Source organism: Suncus etruscus, chromosome 11 (genome assembly GCF_024139225.1).
Source record: "Suncus etruscus isolate mSunEtr1 chromosome 11, mSunEtr1.pri.cur, whole genome shotgun sequence".
In the NCBI taxonomy this organism is placed as follows: Eukaryota; Metazoa; Chordata; class Mammalia; order Eulipotyphla; family Soricidae; genus Suncus; species Suncus etruscus.
Genome location: NC_064858.1, coordinates 63527853 through 63551713, shown reverse-complemented (window position 1 = coordinate 63551713; position 23861 = coordinate 63527853).

Here is a 23861-nt window from a genome sequence, read left to right as displayed (position 1 = left end):
AGTACAAAAAGAAGTGTCAAATATCCAGTGAGGACTCCAACAAAAACGATAAGCACCAAAAAAAAAAAAAAAAAATCCATGGTCTTGAGATAAGAATGGCAGAGCACATAAAGAAAGAAAAGAAAAGAAGAGAAAAAATAAGTATAAAATGGGGCAACAGCTTCAATAACCACACCAAAACAAAGAAATTGACCAAAAATAGATAGGTAAATGATAATAATAATAATAATAATAATAATAATAGTAAATGAAGATAAAAATAATATATAAAAAAAACCAATGTTTTGTGCTCTTTGCTTTTTTTTCCCTCCTGCCCTGGCACAGTAAATATTGGGGTTATTCGAAAAGGAATTTACTTGGCCTATTTGTCTTTATTTGGGATGATTTTTCAATCCATACTCTCAAAAGACTATTTATTTTAAATGGCAGCCTAATCTCTCAATCATATAAAGTATAGACAATAAATTTGCCTCCATAAAATTCCTATAATATCATGAAAAACTGAGACAAGTCAATTGACATTTGATTTAGAAGTTGGCAGCAAGATAAGAATGGGAAAACACCGAAAAATAGAGCTGAAAATGAAATGTGAAGTAGAGTAACAGTCATTAACTCTACCATTGCACAAATGATGAAGCATCATCCACTTTGGTGGTACATAGAGTATGACAATTAGAAAGAGTATAATTTACATAAAATCCTGTAGAGAGGTTAATTATGTCTAAGTGTAAAAAAATAATCAGTAGGGCTGGATCTTAGACAAGTGAGAAGACAGCAGTAAATGAGAAATATAAAAGAAAGATATAATAGAAAGCTAGGAAAAGTACTTCCTCCTTTTCTTTTATATCCTTTATATTGTTAATATTTCCTTTCATCAACAAAATAAAACAATATAATTTAATGTTTAGTATCAAAGGTTATAGTAACCTTTCTATCAAGTATAAAATCCTACTCTAATTCTAGTAACCTTCCTTTTATCATATATAAAATCTGACTCTACTCTAATTCACAAAAATTGTACAGCTATCCTAATATCAGACCAAATTGCATTCAAGCTCAAGAAAGTGATCAGAGACAAGGAAGGTCACTACATACTGATCAGGGGAACAATAGATCAAGAAGTACTAACCCTAGTCAATATTTATGTACCAAATGTAGACTCAGCAAAATATGTGAGGCAATTATTCACAAACCTGGAGAAACACATGAAGGGAAATGTGATAGTAGTAGGGGATCTCAATACTTCACTATCACCATTGGATAGATACAGCAGACAGAAAAATAGCAAAATAATAAGAGCCCTAAATGAAAAATTAGAAGATCTAGGGCTAGTAGACTTATATAGGGAACTCCACCCCCAAAAAGCAAAATACACATTCTTCTCAAGCCCACATGTAACCTTCTCCAGAATAGACCATGCCTTAGAATATAAATCTAACTTATATAAAACCACAAGTGTAAGGATCATCAGAAGCACCTTATCAGATCACTATGCAACAGAGGTCAAAATTGATTGTAAAAAGAAACAATGGAGAAAATCAAACACCTGGAGATTAAACGGCATGCTACTCAACAACAGTTGGATCAAAGAGCAACTCAAGGAAGAAATAAAAAGATTCCTTGAGACAAATGATAATAAAGAGACAACTTTTCAAAACTTGTGGGATACAGTGAAAGCAGTAATTAGAGGGAAAATCATAGCAATTCAGGCTTATGTCAGAAAAGAGGATAATAAAAAACCCCAATAATTTAAAGGATCACTTTAAGGAACTGGAACAACTGCAGCAAAGAAATTCAACCACAATGAGAAGTCAAGAAATAATAAAATCAGAGCAGAAATAAACAACGTAGAAACCAAGAAAACAATACAAAAAATCAATGAGTCCAGGAGTTCGTTTTTAGAAAAAATAAACAGGACAGACAAACCACTGGCAAGACTCACCAAAAAAAAAGGGGGGGGGAATCACCCAAATTAATAGGATCACAAATGAAAGGGGAGAGATTACAACAGAATGCCAAGAAATACAATATATCATGAGGTCATATTATGAACAACTATACTCAGTTAGGCTAGAGAACCCAGCAGAAATCGACAAATTCTTGGAAAAATACCAGCTACCAAGACTGGAATCTGAAGATCTAGAAAACCTACACAGGCCAATCACTTCAGAGCAAATCGAAGATGTAATTAAGAAACTCCCTAAGAACAAAAGTCTAGGTCCAGATAGTTTTACAGGTGAATTCTATCAAACATTCCAAGAAGACTAACTACCATTGATCCACAGGCTCTTCCAAACCATAGAAAAGACAGGAACCCTCCCCAACTCCTTTTATGAGGCTAATATCACACTCATTCCCAAAGACGGCAAGGACAACACCAAGAAAGAAAACTACAGACCAATCTCACTTATGAACATAGATGCAAATATTCTCAACAAAATTTTAGCAAACCGAATCCAGCACTACATCAAAAAGATTATACACCATGACCAAGTGGGTTTCATCCCAGGGATGCAAGGTTGGTTCAACATATGTAAATCAGTCAACATTATACACCACATCAACAACAAGAAAAACAAAAACCACATCTGCATCAATCAATGCTGAGAAGGCGTTTGACAAAATGCAACACCCATTCATGTAGAAAACACTCAGCAAAATAGGCTTAGAAGGAACCTTTCTCAAGATAGTTACAGTTATCTATGAAAAGCCCACAGCCAACATTATCCTTAATGGCGAAAAACTGAAAGCATTTCCACTAAGGTCAGGAAATAGTCAAGGCTGTCCACTCTCTCCACTCTTATTCAATATAATCTTAGAAGTACTAGCAATAGCAATCCGGCAAGAGATGGGAATCAAAGGAATCCAAATTAGGAAAGAGGAACTCAAAATTCTAGAAATTAGTAACCAATACAGCAAAGTGGCTGGCTACAAAGTGAATACACAAAAAACAGTAGCATTTCTCTACACAAGTAATGAAGTAGTGGAGAGAGAGTGATTAAGAATTCAATTCCATTTAAAATAGTAACAAAAATATTAAATACCTAGGGATCAACCTTAAAACGGAGGTGAAGGACTTATATCAGGGAAACTTCAAAACACTTCAGAAAGAAATTGAAGAGGATATAAGGAAATGGAAGAACATCCCATGTTCATGGGTAGGTAAAATCAACATAGTCAAAATGACGATCCTACCCAAACTCCTATATAGATTTAATGCAATCCCCATCCAAATTCAGACATTATTCTTTAAAGACTTAGAACAATCAATCATAAAATTCATCTGGAACCACAAATGACCCAGGATAGCCACACACATACTAAAAAACAAGAAGCTGGGTGGCATCTCGCTACCTAACCTGAAGATATACTATACAGCTATAGTGATCAAAATGTCATGGTACTGGTACAAGGAAAGAGCCTCAGACCAGTGGGTTAGAACAGAAGTTTCAGACATAAGCCCTCAGACATATAGTCAACTAATATTTGACAAAAGAGCCAAGAACTTGAAATGGGACAAAGAAAGTCTTTTCAACAAATGGTGTTGATACAACTGGAAAACCACCTGTAAGAAATAGAAAATTGACCCATACCTCACCCCATATACAAAAGTCAACTCAAAATGAATCAAAGACCTCGAAATCAGACCCCAAACCATAAAATTTATTGAGAAAAAAATAGGCAGAACACTCGAAGACCTATATATCAAAAAAGTTTTGATGATAGATTGCCAATGGCAAGAACTTTAGCACCAAACATTAAAAAGCTTCTGCATGGCAAAAGAAACCATACTCAACACAAGAAGACAGTTAACTGAATGTGAAAAATATCTTTGCAGTCAACATGTCTGATAAAGGATTGATATCTAGAATATACAAAGCACTCAGAAAGATGAGCTCCACAAAACCAAATAAAACCATAGAAAAATGGGGAGATGAAATGAAAAGACACTTCACCGAAGAAGATCATAAGATGGCCAACAAACACATGAAAACATGTTCACCTTCACTCATCATAAGGGAAATCCAAATCAAGACAACAATGATGTACCACCTTACACCAGTGAGGGTGGCTCACATCAAAAATAATGAAAACAATCTCTGTTGGCGGGGTTGTGGTATGAAAGGCATTCTCATCCACTGCTGGTGAGAATGCCCCCTAGTCCAACCCCTATGGAGAACAGTCTGGAGAGTGCTCAAGGAACTCAGAATTGAGCTGCCATTTGACACAGCAATTGCACTCCTGGGTATCTACCCCCAAGTCGGAAGGACATTCATATCAAAATATGTGTGCACCCCACTATTTATTGTAGCACTCAGTAAAATAGCCAAGTCTTGGAACCAACCTCGATGCCCAAAAACAGATGAGTGGATCATTAAGCTGTGGTATCTATACACAATGGAATACTACATGGCAGTAAGAAATGATTCAATCACAGACTTTGCAGCAACATGGATGGACCTAGAACATATTGTGTTAAACAAAGTAAGCCAGAATATGAAAGATAAACACAGAATGATAGTATTATTCTGAAGCACCTAGAAACTACACCATATATACAACTAATATTCAAAGATCAAATAACAGGTCTTCACAGGGTAGAAACAGTAACACCACACATATATTGGGCAGAAGTGCCCAAAACACATGAAAGAGGAACATCATAAACTCTCGACCACACATTAAACCATAAAGAAATCAGCAACTGCAGAAACAGCAATGTAGAGAGAACAGGTATGTAATCAGCCTGTTACTGCAAAGGCTCATAATAATCTCTTAGGGATCTTATACAAGGTTATAGGTAAATAATACCATGGGAAATCACTGACTACAACCAAAGTATTTCAAATAATAGGTGTTAATGCCTTAAGCGTAATATACTTAAAATAACTTTTCAGCTTTTCTGTCCACAGGCATTCTTGGATACAAAGGATGGACAACCTAAGATGGAATCTCAGAGCTAAGCCACACGAGATACCATACCCAGGTTGCATTACAAATTTGTCTCGATAAAACTTTTTAACACACCCTTTATCTCTAGGGCATACCTTCTTTTAGGACCTGAAGCAACAACTGTGACCTGCAGACTTATAATATGGGGCCTACTCATCGAACATATTCAAGCAAAATGACATGCCCCCACTCTTTTCACCTCTCTTCTCACTACTCTTCTTCCTTTTTTTCCTATTTAATCTTATTTTCTCCTTTCTTTTTTTCTGCCCCTTCCAAATACTCTCCCCTATCCCCCTACCAGGAATCCAACTACCCCTTTACCCCTCAATCCCATCCAAATTTTCCAACTTATCAAAACTCTTCACCCTCAGTTCTTGGTCTATTAGGCATCAAGACTTACCTCCTACCCCAACAAACCAGTACCCAGCACCCAAGCAAAGGAACATCTACTCAAACCCACACCTCATCCCCGGCAGGAAAAGACAACCAATACCCCTACTGACTCATGCTGTGTGGCTCTCCCTACCAACTTATCCTAATGTAGACTGTTGCTGGATACCGGACTTAGCCCTAAAAGGACTCCCAATGCAAGAACTTTACACAAGACCCCCCCCCAAATCTTTTACCAGTCTCAAGATGGGCAGAGTGTGCGATGAAAAGGCCCCTGGAAACCCACACCCCACAAGAAAATCTCAAAAGGCAATAGGAAAACATATATTTCCATCATAAGTAAGACCTGTATAACACTAACTATTTTTCATTTCATTTTACTTAAAATCATTTTTCACTATACATATGTGAGCAAATATATATATTTTATTTCTATCTTTATGTTTTTTTGGGTGTGTGACTTGTTTCTCTGTTCTTTTCACCCCCAAATGCACCGGCAATATAATGAAGCACCATTTCTTCCTGCAAAGGCACACTAAAAAAGGGGAAATCCCACGTATATAAACAAGCTCTTATCTACTAGGGATAAGAACTCATACTTATTTACAATACAGGGGAATCTCCCACCTTGAAAATATGTCATGTGGATCCATGTTAGATTCCAGAAGATGAGACACTGACCATCCAGACTTCAATCCTGAACCCCAGACATAGAATTGACACAGTTCTTCACAACAGCTACAGGAATCAAAGCCCATCTGGGACATCCTGAATACTACTCGAACTCCAACATGTGCCAGTTATAATATGATATCCTGACAATGAGGAAATTGGGAACAAATGGAAATAAGAACAGGTTATCCTACCTTACTAATTAATGATAAAACAAAATCAGAAGACTTACCACACTATGGGCCATTCAAAAGCCAAGAACGTGATCTACAGATGACTGGCTGATAGAACCATGACCGGGCAGTATGTATTCTGGGACCAACAAGAAAGCCCTAGTCTAGGGTTTGGTCTAAGTCCTGCACAACAATCATGACCTCTAATTCCAGAGTCCTGACTAAGGCAATTGCAACTGAATGAGTCTTCTTGAAACATAACGAAAGTCTTATCCCAGGCTCCATCCAAGTATCAGTGCAAGGGCCAAGACCACTAACCACAGAAGTCAGATTAAAATGACATCAAGGAAACAGGACTTCTAAAATCACAAAGAAAGTCTTCATCATAAGTTCCACTCCTTGACCTGTGCACAGACTGAGACCTCTTGCTTTAGAGGTCTGTTTTTATCATCCAGATCGAAGCAGAAGTCTTCCATATGGCACAAAAAACACCAATGTAAATGAATGTGAAAGGAGTCTATAGATAATCCCATGACAATATATTCCAAGGGTAGAGAAACCCTGTATATCTTAAGCCAAGGGGATTCCCGTTTCGGATGACCCCAATATTTACTGTGCCTATGCAGGGGGAGGGGAAGAGACAAAAAACACTAAATAATCCTTTTTTATTTTTTTTCTTATTTTTTTTTATTTTTATCTAGTTTTTGTCAATTTCTTTGTTTTGGGATAAATATTGAAGTAGTCTTCATTTTTTATTTATATATTTACTTTTTCTTTCTTCTTTTCTCTTCTTCCTCTTTGCACCTTGTCATATTTCCTATCTCATGACCATGGCAACTATGTGGTGCATATTTTTATTGCTGCAGTGCTCACTGGATATTTTATTCAATGCCTCTTTTTGAACTGTAGTGATGTTTCACCTTCTTCTTTTACCCTTCTTCCTCAAACCAAGGATGCGAGCCTCTAGAATGACTCTGTGCATAGTCGGCATAGTCAATTTTTACCCCATTATATTACTTTTCTTCAAACAAAACCACATAACTTGAACTTTCTAGTCCTGCCTCCCAATTAGAGGGGGCAGTAATGGAGGCACCAAGACCAAACAGTTATAAGGCCACTAAGTAATACTAAATATAGAAGGGACCACGCCTCCTAGCAGCTCCTGGGGGGAGAGTGGAGGATATGGGAGGCAGGATGGGAGCGGATGTGAGAGGACAATTTGGTGGTGGGAATTCCCCTGATTCAATGTAAATATGTATCTGGAATATTACTGTGAACGATATGTAAGCCATTATAATTAAAAAAAATTATATTAAAAATACAAGGAATGTGCCAGGGTAATAGTACAGTGAATGGGTGCTTGCTTTGCATGCAGCCAGCTTGGGTTTGATCCCTAGCATCCTCTATACCCCCCTGTACCCTTCTAGGAGTAATTCCTGAATGCAGAACCAGGAGTAATTCAATATATAGCATGAAAAACAAAAATTAACCCTTGAGCACTGCTGGTAATGCCCAAAAAAGAAAAAGAAACACAAAGGATAATTTCCAAAACAAGTCAAGATAGAGTAAATATAAATCATTCTGATACTCCCATTGAGAAAAAATTAAATAATTTGGCAGAATAGTGAAACCATCCTGAAAAATATTATAAGTGGTAGTAAAAGAAGGAAGAAAAATGTAGAAAGGATTTCCTGCATGCAGTGAATTTATTGTTTTATTTTTACTCCTAATCTTTCTAAACTAAAAATCCTGAAAGCTGAGAGTGATAGCTGTGAAATAATAGTCATAACAATAAGAGCCCAAATAAAAATGTGTATGAGGTAGAAGCTCATAATGGATCCATTATGGAATGGGAGGACAGGAAGGAAATACAAATCTTTTCCATTTTTCTCTTTTCACTTCTCTCTGTTCTGCATCAGTTAAAGTCAGAATTATGGGGCTTCATTCCCATGATGTTGAAGCCATTTACAGTCTCCTAAAATACTAGAAAAAATAAATCCTGTTCCAATAAAGAAAAAGACTGAGACCCATATTCATATAAAGGCATGGGAGGAAGATATAAAAGTTATAAAAAACAGATGGAGCCAGAAAGGTGGAGCAAGTGATAAGTCATCTGCTTTGCCTGAGCTAGCTAGGACAGACAGCAGTTTGATCCCCCTGCGTCCCTTATGGTTCCCCAAGCCAAAAGTAAACCCTGAACTTCACCGGGTGTGTCCCTAAAACCAAAAAAAAAAAAAAAAAAAAAAAAAAAAGCTTAAACATAAAGGAGAAAAACATTTATTAACATAAAAGTAAGTACAATGATTTAAGTTCATTTACAACACAGGCATGGGGCCAGAGTGCTGGTGCAAGCAGTTTGGCATTTGCCTTGCATGCACTAACCTTTGGAAGAACTACAGTTCAATCCCCTGGTGTCCTATAGATAGATAGATAGATAGATAGATAGATAGATAGATAGATAGATATAGATATAGATATAGATATAGATATAGATATAGATATAGATATAGATATAGATATATAGATATATATGACACTCCATCCCCAGAAACCTGGATATCCTTTCTTCTCCAATGTACATGGGTCATTTTCCAGGATAGACTACATGCTGGCACATAAAACATACATCTATAAATTCAAGAGGATTGAAATTTTGCAGGCATCTTTTGCTGACCACAAGGCTCTGAAATTAGATGTGAACTATAAAGGAACACAAAAGAAAAACTTTAACAACTGGAAATTAAACAGCCTGCTACTGAACAACCATTGGGTCCAAAATATAATCAAAAAGGAAATCAAAACTTTCCTGGAAACAAATGACAATGAAGACACAAACTACCAGAATCTATGGGACACAGCAAAAGCAGTCCTGGGAGAAAAAATTATAGCTTTGCAAGCACACATCAGGAAGGAAGAAGGGGCATATCTTAACAGTTTAATGATGCATATTATAAAATTAGAAAATAATGAACAAAAGGAACCAAAAATTAGGAGACAGAAAGAAATAACAAAGCTTAGAGCAGAAATCAATGAAGTGGAAACCCAAAAAAACAATCTGAAAGATAAACAAAATAGACAAAATTTTTAAGTATACACAGAATATTTTCCATGATAGAATATATGTTGTATACCAGGGCCTGAGAGGTGGCACTAGAAGTAAGGCATCTGTCTTGCAAGTGCTAGCCTAGGACGGACTGTTTAAATCCCCCAGCATCCCATATGGTCCCTCAAGCCAGGGGCTATTTCTGAGAGCATAGCCAGGAGTAACTCCTGAGCATCAAGGCCAAATTCCCCAAGTTCTCCACAAATAAAATAAAGAAATAAACAAGAAAGAATATATGTTGTATACTAAGAGAAACAATAAATGTAGACATACATTTATTTTTTATTCATTTGTATTTGTTTGGTGGGTCACACCTGTCCATAGGCAGTGTCCTATCCAGTGGACTCTATCCCGGGTCTCTATGTATTTTCGTTAAGAAACATTCAGTGGGTCAATTAACCTGCCAATAAAGTTGTTGTTTTATTTTCTCATTTACATTGATATAAAAATTAATATTTGTTTTATTTTTAATGAGTTTTTTTTTCAATCTTGTCTTTTATTTACTTTCCCTTCTTAAGTTCTTCACCATCTCTCACTTAGACTTTGGTAACTTACTTAGTCTTCTAATCTACTACCAGAGTAATCTTATCTGAAGATATATTTGCTTTTAAGATTCCCTTGATTTAAAAAAAAATCTTTAATCTCATATTAAGAGAGAAATTTAAAACATTGCAGTAAAAAAACCATTGCAGTCATTAAACATGCCTAGATGCCAATTTGCCACATCACTTCCCTATTGTCCTTTACTTTTAATTCCTTTATTAATTTTTTTCAATTCATTTTTGTAAAGCTTCCCATCTATGTCATAAATATAAAATAGACGACTGAACTATATAAAGTTATACTTTTCTTAAAAGCCCTTGTAATTAATTTTATCTCTATATTGTGAATATCCAAAGATAGTGAACAGATTTTTTTCATCTTTAATCCTTGATACTTGGCATAGTTCCTGGCTCAATTCTCGTCATGGTAAAAGCACACAGTACAACCTTAAGTGAGTTAAATACAAATAAGTTAAACTAAAGCTGAGAACAAGAATGAGTAAGCATTTTGATAAATTATGAATGAAATATTCATTTGGAGAGCAATGCTGTCACAAATATTCCTATAGGATAAGTAACTTCACTTAAATATGCAGTGTTTGCATGGGCTATTTAAAAGTTCATCTCAAGTTTGGCAAATAACTTTGATAATGTTTAAAAAATTTTAATAAATACACCGGGTAGAATATGATTAAATGTCATATTATTAGGCATTTTAGTGTCAGTTTAATATAATTCAAAATATTATGTTTGAATAAAATTTTCATTATTTGAATTCTGAATATACAGTTCATGTGGTTTGTTATTTTAATCTGACATCAAGACATTCCGGGGTACATTTCATTATTTCATTTATTCATGCCTCAGGTAGATTATGTGTTGCAATCCTAAAGGTAAGTGCTTCTGTCCAAATAATGTATTGGTGTATCAATAAAACACAGCCTGAAGCATCTTAATCTTATAATATGTCTCCTACTTCTTATTTAATGGGAAAAAGGCAATTAATCTTTAACAAAATTAATAAATTAAAAATACATCTCTTTACAATTTCATAATTCATAGAATTTAATTAAAAGCAAATGTCAATTTCTTGTTAGAACATAACTGGAGAGATGATAAGTTATACCATCAATTTATTGAATGAAACGAATCTCTGGTGGTGGTTTGCTTGGTTTTTGATGTTGGGCCTTATCTTGCTGACTGGGCTTAGGAATTACTTCTTAAGCTCAGAAATAAGTTCTAGGGAAGATCAGATAGCAATATGCTATGTGATGGGATCAAATCTGTGCCAATCACATAAGACAAAAAATGATATGCTGTATTATTCTTAGGTACCCAGTCTTTCTGTTAAGCACTCATCTCTAGACCTATATCCAATGTGTATATTAGATCTCCTGATTCGTTTATGGTGGCAATTATTAAAGATGATACAGATTATAAGGACTAATTTTTACACTTCATTAAATAGATTCAGTAAAATGTGATTTGTTAATGAGTTCAAATAATTTTACAATTACAATAATTTTTATCAGCTACCGTTTTTTCATTTTTGACATTATATTAATTACAATATATAAAAATTGCATATTGGATATGACAACAAATGATAAACATGAATGAAAGAATGTTTATTTTACTAATAAAGTTTTACTTCCATTTGGAAGAAACTGACACCTTAATAAAGTTAAATATACATACAAAACTATAATACTTAGAATTCCTTGTCCCTGTTCCATCTTTATTGTGGCAAACGAAAGAATGTATCTTGTAGATGTGAAGCTCACATTACTATATACATTCTTCTGTGTTAATAGATATACCATGAATTCTATGTTCATTTATTTGTTGGACACTAGGTTTTTTCTACATACCTGGTATATTAAAAATAGTACTGCAATTAACAGAAAATGTATATATATATGTTTATATATTATATCATATGATAGTCTATAATATTATATATAATATTCTTATGGAAGGTACCAATAAATAGAAATGCTATATCATGTTATTATTTTATTTTTAATTTTTAAATATGATGTGATCAATGAACAAAGGTCAAATCCAAATCTATTAAAAACCTTGATATTGCACCCTAATCCATAAGGTATATAGAAGAAAATGTAGATAAAACATTCCAAGACATTGTGACTGAAAGCATATTGAAGGTAGAATCACCACTGTCCAAACAACTGAGAGCAGGGATAAAAGAGTGGAACTACACTAAACCAAGAAGCTTCAGCACCTCAAAGGAAACAGTTACTAAGATGCAAAGGCCACCACTGAATGGGAGAAACTATTCACATAATACAAATCAGATAAGAAATATTGAACTGAACAATTAAAGAAAACTAGCCCCATCAAAAATGGGGAGAAGAAATGAACAGACACTTCTTCAAAGAAGAAATACAGATATTCAATATGCAAATAAAATAATGTTTCACATCACTAATCATGGAAATGCAAATCAAAACAACAATGAGGCACCACCTCACACCACAGAGACTGGTACACAACACAATGAAAAAGATGAGTGTGAAGGTGAAGTTAGGAGAAAGAAACTCTCACTGATTGCTGATGGGAATGCTGTCGCGTCCAACCTCTATGGAAAACAATATGGGGATTCCTCAAAATACTGGGAATTGAACTCCCATATGATCTAGCTATATCACTCCTAGGAATATACTCTAGGAACACAAAAACACAACTAAAAAATGCCTTCCTCACACTTATATTCATTGCAGCACTATTTACAATAGTCAGATTCTGGAAGCAACCAAGATGCCCTTCAACAGATGAATGGCTAAAGAAACTGGAACATATACACAATGGAATACTATGCAGCTATGGGGAAATGAAGTAAAAATTTTTTTATACATTAATGGAAATGGAAACTAATATGCTGAGTAAAATGAGTCAGATGGAGAGAGATAGATACAGAATAGTCTCACTCATTTGTGTGCTTTTAAAAAAAAGATAGTATGGTAATAATACCCTTAGACCATATACATGAAGTTTGAAAGGACCAGCCAGTGTCACAAAGTTTAATATAAAGAAAGATTGGTGAGTGCAGTTAGAGAAATAACTACACCAACCACTATCAAGACAGTTCTAGTGAGTGACTAAAAGAGAATGGTTATCTCGAAGACAGGCAGGAAGTAGAGATTGGAGAAATGGGGAACATTGTTTGAGGGAAGGTTGGTGAAAGGGGGTATACATTTTTATGACTGAAACCAAACTACAAACATGTTTGTTGTCAGAGGACAGACACACAAAATGGCTGCCAGCATTCTTCATATCTTATGTGGCTTGAGTAAGTGACTTGTGGAATTTGGCTCTCCGACCTGTCCTGGGCTTTAAGAGGAAACAACTATTCTTGGTTAAATGTCCCAGGAAGTATACTGACATCTGTTAATCTGTATCAGGAACCGGTTTTGACAGTTATGGAAAACTCTCTGTTAGAATATAGCATTTACGCAAAAATGTACTGAGCACTGGCTCGTAAAGATAAACCCTGTCTCCTGTGTGACTGTTTTGGCCTTTTACTCCTCTGCTTCCCCCTCCCCTTTGAAAAACGCTTTTAAAAGAATTGCTGCAGCAGAATATACTTCGGACCTTGACAAGATTCCTTTTGCTTGGTCTCGCTCTCCTTTTTCTCACTCATTCTCTTTCAGGCTTGGTCCCCTCTGCCCCCACGAATAACTGAGTCCCGTAAGACGGTTTAACCATATTGCTTAAATAAATATAATAATAAACAAAACTATGTAATCTTTTGAATAGAGGCTAAGGCAATATACAATCCCAACAGACCTATTTTTATTGTATTTCACAAAAACTTAATATTGGCCCATTTTAATGTTCAATTAGCATTTATTTGATACACAATAATTTTCGTGTAAAAATATGACTCCTTAAGAAATCGAAACTATAAAAGAAATTCAGGAGAAGGAAAGATAGAAGATATAACATGAAAGACACCCATCCACAAAGAAAATAGATAAGTTAATAATGCAAAATATAAGTGGTTTTATTTCAAATCAGTATTATAGATCTATATGTACTTTCTTCATTTGTATAAAATATTATCACTGATTGTAAGATAAAAGATATAGACCATTTTCACCAAATTGAGGTGAGATTAAGTGATTTACACTTCATCACTAATATCCAATGATGCTGAATACTTATTAAGAACATATATATATTGAAAAAGTATACCACAAAATGAATAAATAGTTCACATAAATTTGGTCAACAACATGCAAAAGAATTGAACTGGACCACTATCACACTACAATTAAACATTTTTTATGGCTTGACAGTTTGTTACCAAGTACAGTGAAATGTATTTCATAGTCATTCTTTGAAATTTGAAATGTAATCCAATTTTATTAATATTTGTTAGAAGGCAAATTTTTGTTATTTTATTTTTACATGTAAATATTTAAATCTCCCAGCATCTTGACTACACCTCTTGGCTACAATGTGTTGTTATGTTTATTGATATGTCTATTCTACATCCCACAATATCTGCTTGATTCAAAAATGGTAAAAATCTAACCCATTTGTGTCAATTCTCACCTTTATTTTTCTTTAACACTGTTATTTAAGTCTTAAGTCTCCTCATATAACTTCTAACTTTGTTTTGTTAACATACCAAGACCACTAATTGGAATTCTGATTATAATATTGAAATAAATAATCAAACTGGAAAGTAGACATAAGGATATGTAGAACATCTATTTATATATATGAAACATTTCTTTTTATACTTGATTATGTTTTATCAAATATTTCCCTTTTCCTTCATAAAATACTGCACAGTCTAATTATATCCATGTTTTATGTTTTGCTAAGATAAATGGTGCTGCAGTTTTATTTTGTTGGATATAAATCAATAAAGTAATTTATTTAAGTCAGCAACAAACAATAGATGCCCCTTTGCTATCTATCTGGTTCCAGATGTTAGACTTAAAATTAGCTTTCAATATGACGTCCCATGATTCTTGCTCCCAGGTAAGACTACTTAAATGTCTATATTAATCTAATATCCTATACCTAATATGTTAATCTAATATCCTATTGTTATATACATATAATTTTTCTAATACCTCATTCATTTCAGAACAAATTTTACTTTGATTATTTCAGAACAATTTTAGATTGTTTCAAAATTTTAGAAAATGAGGCCATTTATAATTAATACATTTAACTCTTTCACATTATTCAACATTTAATTTTTATATCCTTATCTCTATATATTCCTATATGTTTAATATTCTACATTAATATTCTGCACATGTTCAAAATTGAGGGAGATACACCTCAACGATACACGTTATTCATCAATACTTAAATTTGAAAATCAAATATGTAAAGGTACACTATATATAACATGAGCTACTGGAAGTGCAATAGAGACAATAATGAACAAAAGAGAAGTCTACATTTGCTATCTTCACAGAGCAGAGTCTAGCTGAAAATAATTTTCATTTTCTTACTTCCTTTAAAAAGAAGGTAAAATTCTAAATAAATATGATCTGCCTTTATTTTTATATTATTAGTAGGTGGCATGTAATAGTGATTAATGAAGGATGAAATTCTGTCTGGCAAAAATAAATCTATGTTTATTCTCATTATTTTTTATTTTTATTATTAATATTTTTATTTATACAAAGGCCACCCACTGAGTGGGAGAAATTATTCACCCAATACACATCAGATAAAGGGCTAATATCCAAAATTTACAAGGTACTGACAGAACTATACAAGAAAAAAAACAACTAACCCCATCAAAAAATGGGGAGAAGAAATGAACAGACACTGAAAAAGAAGAAAGGCAAATGGCCAAAAGGCACATGAAAAGATGTTCAACATCACTAATCGTCAGGGAGATGCAAATCAAAACTACTATGAGGTACCACCTCACGCCGCTGAGATTGGCACACATCACAAAAAAGGAAAACAAGCAGTGCTGGCGGGGATGTGGAGAGAAAGGAACTCTTTTTCACTGCTGGTGGGAATGCCGTCTAGTACAACCTTTATGGAAAGCGATATGGAGATTCCTTCACAAACTGGAAATTGAGCTTCCATACGATCCAGCTATACCACTCCTAGGAATATACCCAAGAAACACAAAAATACAATACAAAAATCCCTTCCTTACTCCTATATTCATTGCAGCGCTATTTACAATAGCCAGACTCTGGAAACAACCAAGATGCCCTTCAACAGATGAGTGGCTGAAGAAACTGTGGTACATATACACAATGGAATACTATGCAGCCATCAGGAGAGATGAAGTCATGAAATTTTCCAATACATGGATGTACATGGAATCTATTATGCTGAGTGAAGTAAGTCAGAGGGAGAGAGAAAGACGCAGAATGGTTTCACTCATCTATGGGCTTCAAGAAAAATGAAGGACATTTTTAACAGTATCTCAGAGACAAGAGAGATGAGGGCTGGTAGGTGCAGCTCAGGACATGCAGCTCATCACATAGAGTGATGAGTGCAGTTGCAGAGATGACTACACTGAAAACTATCATAAAATGTGAATGAATGAGGGAAGTAGAAAGCCTGTCTCGAGTACAGGTGTAGGGGGGTGGGGAGGAGGGAGATCTGGGAAATTGGTGGTGGGAATGTTGCACCGGTGAAGGGGGGTGCTCTTTACATGACTGTAATCATACAGCTATAATCATGTTTGTAATCACGGTGTTTAAATAAAGATAAAAAAAATGAAAATCAGAAAAAAAATTTTTATTTAAACACCTTGATTACAAATATGACTATACTTGGGTTTCAGTCATGTAAATAAGAACCCCCTTCACCAGTGCAATATTCTCATCACCAATGTCCCAAATATTCCTCTTCCACACCCCCACTCCTGCCTGTACTGGAGTCAGGCTTTCTGCTTCCTTCATTCATTACTACTGCTGTTAGTTGTCAGTGTAGTTTTTTCTCTAACTGCACTCAACACTCTGTGTGGTGAGCTTCATATTGTGAACCAGTCCTTCGAGCCCTCCTCTCTTGTGTCTCAGAGAATTATTGCAAAAAATGTCTTTTATTTTTTTTAAATCCATAGATTAGTTAGACTATTCTGTGTCTATCTCTCCCTCCCTCTGGCTTATTGCATTCAGCATAATAGATTCTAGGTACATCTATATATAAAAAAAAATTCATGAATTAGTCTCTCCTGATGGCTGCATAATATTCCATTGTGTATATGTACCACAGTTTCTTTAGCCATTCATGTGTTGAAAAGCATTTGGTTGTTTCCAGAGTCTGGCTATTGTAAATAGTGCTGCAATGAATCTAGATGTAAGGAAAGCATTTTTGTATTGTATTTTTGTGTTCCTAGGGTATATACCTAGGAGTGGTATAGCTGGATTTTATGGGAGCTCAATTTTCAGGTTTTTGAGGAATCTCCATATCGCTTTCCATAAAGGTTGGACATTTCCACCAGCAGTAAATAAGAATTCCTCTCTCTCCACATCCTTGCCAACACTGCTTGTTCACACTTTTGTTATGTGTGCCAATCTCTGTGGCATAAGATGGTACCTCATAGTTGTTTTGATTTGCATCCCCCTGATGATTAGTGATATGGAGCATATTTTTATGTGTCTTTTGACCGTTTGTATTTCTACTTAACAAATTACCTGTTTATTTCTTCTCCCCATTTTTTGATGGGATTAGATATCTTTAAGGCTATGCCTTTTATATTTTGGATATTAGCCCCTTAACTGATGGGTTTTGGATAAATAGTTTCTCCCACTCAATAGGTGGCTCTTCTATCCCGGGCAGTATTTTCTTTTAGGTGCAGAAACTTCTTAGATTAATATATTTCCAATTGTTTATCTGTGCTTCCACTAGTGTGGGGAATGCTTTTTCCTCCTTAAGAATGGCTTTATTCTCAATGACATGGAGTTTATTTTTTTATAAATGTGTTGTACTATATACCTTATTGTTTTAGGCTTTGTATCAAGGTCTTTAATTATTTAATCTTTGTGCATTGTGTTAAATGGGGGTCTGAGTTTGCTTTTTTGCAAGTGGCTACTTATATGAACACCACTTTTTGAACAGGCTTTCTTTGCTCATTTATGATTTCTTGCCCCTTTATCAAAAATTAGGTTACTGTAAGTCTGGGGAACATTCTCTGAGTACTCAAGTTATTCCACTGATCTGAGGGTCTTTCTTTATTCCTATTCCATTTTCTTTTTATAACTATTACTTTGGGATACAGTTTAAAATTGAGGAAAGTAATGCCTACCATATTCCTTTTCTCAAGTATTGCTTTAGCTGTTTGTGAGAGTTATTGTTCCAAATGAATTTCAGAAGTGTTTGACATTCTTCTTTGAAGAATGTCATGGGTATCTTTAGAGAGATCACATTAAATCTGCACAATGATTTGGGAAGTATTGCCATTTTAATGATGCTAAACCTGCCAGTTCATGAGTAGGGTATGTGTTTCCATTTTGGGGTGTCCTCTCGTTTCTTGGAGCAGGGTTTCATAGTTTTCTTTGTTCTTCATATCTTTGATTAAGTTGACTTGAAGATATTTGAGTTTGTGTGACACTAATGTGAATGGGGTTGTTTTCTTAATGTCCATTTCTTCCCTCTCATTATTGGTGCATAAAAAGGCCATTAAGAGTGTGGAGACCCTGTGGACTGCGGCTTGGAGGGCAATCTGCACCTCCTCACAGGTATAGGAAGGAGAAATGAGGGCAGATTACCAGCATGGAAGCCGCCATTGTGGGTGCTTTTGGGTTGTGGCTTGGAGGGTTATTTTTTACCTCCTCATAGGAATAGGTAGGAGACGTGAGGGTGGATTACCAGTGCAGAGGTTGCCATAATGGGCGCTTGTGGGCTGAGGCCTGGAGGGTGATTCTGCACTTCCTTTCAGGTATAGGAAGTAGAAGTGAGGGCAGAATATCAGCACAGAGGCTGCATTGTGGACACTTGTGAGCTGAGGCTTGGAGGGCGATTCTACACCTCCTCACAGGTATAGGGAGGAGAAGTGAGGGCTGATTACCAGCACAGAGGCCACCAGTGTTTGCCTTGGAGATTGGTGGTGAAGGAAAACTCTGCTCCTTCTCACAGGTATGGAGGGAAGAGACAGGAGGGCAGGGTCAGACCTCAGCAACCGCCATCATAATCCATGTTTTAATGGGGCACTCCAACGAAGGTATTAAGTTCCACACCACAGGGGACATAGTAGGACCAAAATGTGAAGGCAGAATGCCCTGAGCAACAAAATGCAAAGAAATATGGGTAAACAAAGAAAGACAACAGCAGCCGGGGATATAGAGAGTAATTCTAGCAAGTTTTCAAGCTGACCAAAATGAAGAGCCCAATAGATGAGGATCTAAAAGTGACAATGAAAGACATAGCAATGAAAATGAAGGAATCACTAGTCAATGAGTTCAAAAATACATATATGAACAAATCCAATACCTGGAAATTAAACAATATGTTGATCAACAACAGCTGGATCAATCAGAAACTCAAGAATGAAATAAAAAGATTCCTTGAGACAAATGATAATGAAGAGACAAATTGTCAAAATATTTGAGACACAGCAAAATCAGTAATTAGGGGGAAACTCATAGCAATGCAGGCCTATGTCAGAAAAGAGGAAATGACAAAATTAACACTTTAAAGGGACACCTTAAGAAGCTGGAACAACAGCAGCAAAGAAACCCAAACACAACCAGGAGACAAGAAATAATAAAAACCAGATCAGAAAAAAACAATATAGAAACTAAGAAAACAAGACAAAAAAATTAATGATTTTATTCATGTAAAATGAATAAACAAGATAGACAAACCACAGGCAAGACTCACCAAGAAAAAAAGAGGAAAAACACCCAAATAAATAGGATCACAAATGTAAGGCGAGAGATTACAACAGAATGCCAAGAAATCCAACACATCATGAGGACTTATTATGAACAACTATACTCTGTCAGCATATCCCAGAAGAAAATGACATATTTCCGGGAAAAATATCATCTTCCAAAACTGAATAAGGAGGATGTAGAAAACGTAAACAGGCCAATTACATATGAGGTAATTGATTCAGCAATTAAGAAACTTCCCAAGAACAAAAGTCCAAATCCAGATGGTTTTACAGGTGAATTCTATCAGACATTCCGAGAAGAATTACTACCATTGAACCAAAGACTCTTTCAAACAATTGAAAAGACAGGAATACTTCCTAATTCCTTTTATGAGCCCAACATCACACCCATTTCCAAAGATGGCAAAGACACCAACAAGAAAAAAAACTACAGACCAATCTAACTAATGAACATAGATACAAAAATACTCAACAAAATCTTAGAAAACCAATTCCAGCACTACATCGAAAAGATTATGCACCATATCCAAGTGGGTTTCATCCAGGAATGCAAGGATGGTTCAACATATGCAAATCAATAAGTATCATACATCTCATCAACAAGAAATACAAAAATCTCATGATTATATCAATCAATGCAGAGAAGACGTTTGACAATTTCCCACACCCATTCATGATGAAAAAACTCAGCAAAATAGTACTGGAAGGAACCTTCCTCAAATTACAGCTATCTATGGAAAACTCACAGCCAACATTATTCTTAATGGTGCAAAACTGAAAGCATTTCCACTAAAGTCAGGAACTAGGCAAGGCTGTGCACTCTCTCCACTCGTATCCAATATTGTTTTAGAAGTCCTAACAATAGCAATCAGACAAGAGAAGGAAATTAAAGGAATCCAAATAGGGAAAGAGGAACTCAAACTATTTCTTTTTGCAGATGATACGATGTTATACATCAAAAATCCTAGGGTCCACAGTAAAACTCCTAGAAACAGTTAACCAATAGAGCAAAGTGACTGGCTACAAAGTAAATGCACAAAGGTCAGTAGTGTTCCTCTATACAGATAGCAAAATATAGGAGAAAGAGATTAAGGAGACTATCCCATTTAAAATAGAATCCAAAAATATCAAGTACATAGGTATCAACTTTACAAGAGAAGTGAAGGACCTATACCATGAAAACTTCAAAACACTTCAGAAAGATATTGAAGATGACCTAAGGAAATGGAAGAACATCCCATGATGCTTGGGAAGGTAAAATCAACATTGTCAAAATGAAGATCTTACCTAAACTTCTATATAGATTCAATGCAATCCCTATACAAATAGGACATCATTTTTAAGGACTTAGAATAGTCAATTATAAAATTCATCTGAAACCACAAAAAACCTAGGGTAGCCAATGCATACTAAAAAATAGAAGCTGTGTGGAACCTCTTTACCTAACATGAAGCTTTAGTGATAAAGCTTTAGTGATGAAGCCATAGTGATCAAAACAGCATGGTACTGAAACAAATATATAGTCTCAGACCAGTGGTTTAGAACAGAATATCCATAGATAACCCCCAAATATATAGTTAACTAATATTTGACAAAAGAGCAAAGAACTTGAAATGTAACAATGACAATCTCTTCAACAAATGGTGTTGGAACAACTGGATAACCTCCTGTAAAAAATTAAAAATTGATCCATACCTCACACCTCACAAAAAAGTCAACTCAAAATGGATTAAAAACCTTCAAATCAGACCCGAATCAATAAAACTTATTGAGGAAAACATAGGCAGAATGTTCAAAGACCTATATAACAAAAAAGTCTTTGAGGACAGAATGCCAATGAACTTTAGTATCAAACCATAATAATTGGTACGATATTCAAGTATAAAGTTTCTGCATGGAGAAAGAAAAACTACTTAATACTAGAAGACAGTTAATGGAATGGGAATATACTTTTGCGCTAAAAACATCAGATAAAGGGCTGATATCTAGGATATATAAAGCACTCAGAAAGTGGAGCTCAAAAAAATCTAATAAAGCCATAGAAAAATGGGGAGAAGAAATGAATAGACACTTCTCTGAGGAAGAACAAAAGATGGCCAACAGACAAATGAAAACATGCTCACCTTCACTCATTATTAGGTAAATTCAAATTAAGAGGTACCATCTTACAGCAGTGAATATGGCTCACATAAAAAATAACGAGACCAATCTTATTGGTGAGGATGTGGCAAGAAAGGAACTCTCATCCACCGCTGGAGTGAATGCTGCCTGGTCCAAACCCTATGGAAAACTGTGGAAAGTTCTCAGTAAACTTAGATTTGAGCTGCTATATGACCCAACAAATGCTCTCCTGGGTATCTATCCCCAAGCCGGCAGGACATTCATCTCAAAATATGTATGCACCCACTATTTATCATAGCACTCAGTACAATAGCTAAAATTTGGAACCAACCTCGATGTCCAGCAACAGATGAGTGGATAATGAAGATGTGGTCTTTATACACAATGGAATACTACATGGCAGTTAGACTTTGACACAATCATAAATATTGCTGCAACATAGATGGATCTACAAAATATTATGTTAAATGAAGTAAGCCAGAAGATGAAGGGTAAATACAAAATGATAGCAGCTCTTGATGATTCAGCTTCACCCAAGTGTGCTCTGCTCACCTTCACAGACCCGGTAAGACTGTTGTAAGGAAAAGAGTCTGATTCTGCTCTACTCTGTAGTTGTGCATTTCTTAGAGTCAAAAGCCCCAGCAAAACACATAGGAGACACTACACTGCAAAGATAAAAATCGAATTCCCACTATGCTTAGAGAATGAAGAGGGAAACTCAAAGACCTGACAAGTTTCAGCTACTTAGATATGAATTTAAATAAGGAATTTAGAGAAGAGTTCTGGTGGATGTTCACAAAACTCAAAGAAACCCTGAAACAAACTGAGGAACTCACAAATAAGACTCAAGAGAATAGGAAAATAGTAATGATAAAACTTCAAAATGAAATAACAGAACTGAAAAATTGGTAGACAAAAATTAAATACAAACTGGAAGTCCTCACCAGCAGAGCAAGCTGCCAAGAGCAGAATCAATCAGATGGATGAAGAGCTTAAAAACACCTCCATACAACAGAATAATTTGTAAATGAGTCTTAATAAAATGATCAGAAGATGGAAAAAAATAAATACTCAAAGCAAGCAAACAGAACTCTGGTATGAATTCACTAGAAACAACATCAGAAATGTTGGAATTCCAGAAACCCAGGAAGATATCCCCATGAATAATCAACAGTTAATAACATTATTTCTTAGAAGTTCCCAGAACTACAAAATGCATTCTACACATCGAGATGCCTTATGTGTACCAGCTAAGAAAGACTCAAAGTACCCAAGGAATCTTTGTCACAATGATAAAAATCACAGATAAAGGGGCTGGAGCAGTGGCACAGAGCAGTAAGGCATCTGCCTTGCCAGCACTAGCCTATAATGGACCGCAGTTCATTCCCCAGCATCCCAGGTAGTCCCCAAGCCAGGAGTGATTTCTGAGCTCATAGCCAGTAGAAACCCCTGAGCTTCAATGGGTGTGTCCCAAAATATTAAAAAAATCACAGATATAGAATTCTGAAAGAAACAAATCAAAAAGAGAAATTACATACAAAAGGAGCATCCTTAGGATTTAGCAGATATATCACAAGCAACAATCTAGGTCTAATTGCCTTAGTGAAATACAGTGAACAAAGCTCAACAAAATGTTTTGCCAAGAATAGTTTACCCATCTATACTTTCATTCAAGTTTGAAAGAAGGATAAACAGCTTCATGGATAACAACTGTTGAAAAATTGTACAGACTAAAACCTAACATTAAATGAATAACTAAATGGTCTAATTTAAGGCAAGAAAGACCTGAAAACACAGTACAGATATTCCTCACTTAAAGACCAAGTTCCGTTTCAAAGGATCCATTTCATTTGATCTCCTGAGCATAAAATGGGTGTGGCCCCAAAAAAAACAAAATTAAAACCAAAAACAAACAAGCTAAAAGCTTCTGCACCTAAAAGTATATAATAGCTAGGATACAAGGGTACCCTTGAAATGGAAGAGAATATTCAACCAATAACTATCAGATAAAGGGTTAATATCTAAGATATACAAGGTACTGATAGAAA